The sequence below is a fragment of the Dasypus novemcinctus genome, chromosome 12 (assembly GCF_030445035.2).
Source record: "Dasypus novemcinctus isolate mDasNov1 chromosome 12, mDasNov1.1.hap2, whole genome shotgun sequence".
NCBI classification, from domain to species: Eukaryota; Metazoa; Chordata; class Mammalia; order Cingulata; family Dasypodidae; genus Dasypus; species Dasypus novemcinctus.
Genome location: NC_080684.1, coordinates 105896643 through 105899865, shown reverse-complemented (window position 1 = coordinate 105899865; position 3223 = coordinate 105896643).

The window sequence follows — 3223 nt, the reverse complement described above, 5'->3', positions numbered from 1 at the left end:
CGGCACCTCCCGCTGTCCCCAGCTCCACCTGACGCAGCAGCCCCGGGGGAACTCGGGCCAGCGTGGCCCCCCGGGCCCCCCAGGCAGAGTTCAGGGCTGGAAGGCCTTCCAGGGCGGGGCCCCGAGGGCACCCCAGGGGAGGGGCTCCTGCCGCTACCTGCAGCGAAGGGAGCGCAGCACCTCCACGAAGGCCCCAGCCCCCGGGACGGCCAGAGTGTCCTCTGCCTCGGCAGGCCCGGGGGGGGGGGGGCAGGGGGAGGCCACATGTCCTCTTGCCAAAGGGCCGACCCCCGTGACCCGCTCTGTGCCGCCCCCCAGCTCCCTCCCCAGCCCTGCTCTGGCACGTGGCAAACCCTCACGGGGGTCTCAGCACAGAGACCCCAAGATTTGCCAGGGTCACACAGCAGGTGCAGCCTGGTAAGGGCTGGGAAGGGGAGCGCAGGCTCCGGGCCCCAGGGGCGGGGGCTGCTTCCCTGCAGCAGAGTTGCCCTCAGGCCAGGCCAGGGGAGGGGCCCGCGTCACGAGCCGCGTTCCAGCCCCTCCAGGCCTGATTCCCCTGGCTAGGACAGGGCCCGCCCCGAGTGGAGAGCCCCCCGCTGTGGGGCAGGCCAGAGAGCGCCCCCCACGTCCTCCCCCAGCGCCCCAGGACCTGAGGGCGGGAGCGGGGCAGGGCCTGCGCCCCCCACGCGGGGAAGTACTGTGCTCGACTCCCCTTGCCCCCCCCCCTCAGACCCCCCACCAGCTCCTGGAAATGGCGCCTGCAGTCTCTGGAGTGTTCCTACTGACCGCCCGGCCGTCCTTCCGTCCCCTTAGCCACATGCAGCCTGGGGGCCCCCAGATGCTCCCGGGCGCCTCCTGGAGAAGCCTGAGCACCCCCAGCTCCGGTGGCGGGCACCCCGGGACGATGGCGCACGGGGTGCAGAGCCGGGCGCTGCCGGCGGCTGCCAGCCTGTCCACGGGGATGCCGCCTCCCGGGTCCCTCCACCACGCGCAGGGCGGCTCAGCTGCTGTCGGTCTCCCTTGGGGTGGGAAGGGTGAGCTCATTGCCCGGCAGCAGCGGGCAGTCCCCCAGCAGGGCGCCGCGCGCTGCCTCCCACGCCCGGGGACGGTTCCCGGGGCCTCCCCTGCGGGGGGCGGTGGGGGCGTGGCTCAGGCCAGACTGGACACTGGCCAGACCCGGGACACGGGCCAGCCAGGACCGGGTCCCTGCTGGAGGAACGGTGGGGTCACCAAGCGGCAGGACAGTGCCAGCTGAACCCTTGACAGCACCCCACCGTGTGTTTGTGCAAGTCCTGCGCTTCTGTGCGCACACGCGCATGCGTGTACAAACGTGAAGGACAACCGGAAATGGAAGGGAGCGGCTCCGAGGCACTCGGGTCCAGCAGCAGCCTGAGCGGCTGGTTTGAAATGCAGCGTGGGTTCCTCGCCCCATCCCCGCCGGCTCTGTCTCGGGCCCTGGAGGACGCTCTAAGCTGCCACCGCTCCACAGGCTGCTCCCGCTCGTTGACCGCTCTTCCTGCCTTGAGCTAAAGGAAGCGGCCAAGGGCTCAGAGGTGCAGTTAGAGCTGCCTTTTTTGGTGATCGAGAGAAATTATCTGCAACTTGGAAATAAGACATGCCCTTAAAATCAGTCTCAAGCTTGTGAAAACCGGCTGGTGGGACCCCACCCCAGAGCCCTGATTAGGAGGGGCTGGGCGGGGCCTCAGTTTGCCTCTCCACCAAGGCCCCGTTTCACGCGGAGTTGCCAGTCTGGGCCTCTCTCTGAGAATCGCTGGGATAGAGCATTGTCCAACAAATGTTTAAATCGCTTTTCTTTCCTTTCTTTTTTTTTTTTTAAAGATTTATTCTATTTATTTCTCTCCCCTTCCCCCGCCTCAGTTGTCTGTCCTTTGTGTCCATGTGCTGCGGGTCCTTCTAAATTTTGTCCGCTTCTACTGTTGTCAGCAGCACGGGAATCTGTGTTTCTTTTTGTTGCGTCATCTTGCTGTCAGCTCTCCGTGTGGGCGGCGCCATTCCTCGGCAGGCTGCTCCCTCCTTCGCCCTGGGCAGCTCTCCTTACGGGGCGCACTCCTTGTGATTGGGGCTCCCCTACGCGGGGACACCCCTGCGTGGCACGGCACTCCTTGTGCGCATCAGCACTGCGCATGGCCAGCTCCACACGGGTCAAGGAGGCCCCGAATTTGAACCACGGACCTCCCATGTGGTAGGCAGACGCCCTAACCACTGGGCCAAGTCCACTTCCCATTTAAATCGCTTTTCAACCTTTTCTGAAAGAGTTTATGTATTTGTTAGAATTTACCAGTGAAGCCATTTGATCCAGGAGTTTTATTCGTGGGGAGGGTTTTTTTTTTTTGTTTTAATTTTTTTAAATTCAATTTATTTCACGTATATATAGTGCTATTCAGATATTGTTTCACCTTGTGTCAGTTTTAGTAAGTTGATTTTTTCAAGGAATTTATCATCTCATCTAAATGGAATTTTTGGCACGAAATTGTTCAAAATATTTTATTATCCTTTTAACATTTATAGAAACTAAAGTGATCATTGCTTTTTCTTTTGTGATATTTTGGGTTTCTTTTATCTTCATCAGTCTAGCTAAGGATTTATTAATTTTATTAGTCTTTTCAAAGAGTTAACTTTGGACTGTTCATTTTCTCTAAGTTATTGATTTATGTTCTTTATTATTTCCTTTTACTTTTGTGGGCATATTTTGCTTTTAAACAAATAGCTTCTTAAGCTGGGACATTAGGCCATTTGATTTAGTTTTTTTTTCTTCTTTTTCTTAAGATAAACATTCGCTTTCCTTCTGGGCACTGCTTTAGCTGAATTCCACATGTTGATATGCTGTGTTTTCATTAGCATTCAGTTTTAGTTATTTTCTCGCTTTCATTACAATTTCTTCCTTGACTCGTAGATTATTTAGAAGTGTGTTATTAGTTTCCACAAAATTTGGGTTTTCCTAGATATCGGTTTTTTTAAATTTCTAATTTAATTCCATTGTGGTCTTCACATGATTTCAATTCTTTTAGATATGTTGAGCCTTGATTTATATTCTGTCGTGGTGAGTGTGTTCTGTATACCGGGGAAGAATGTGTGGGCTGCAGCTATTGCGTGCAGCATTAAGTATTTCTCACTTAGTTGTGTTTTCAGAATATCTCTGATTTTACTTTTTGTCTAGTTCTTTCATTTGCTGAGAGTTGCTAAAATCTCCAACTATGATTAT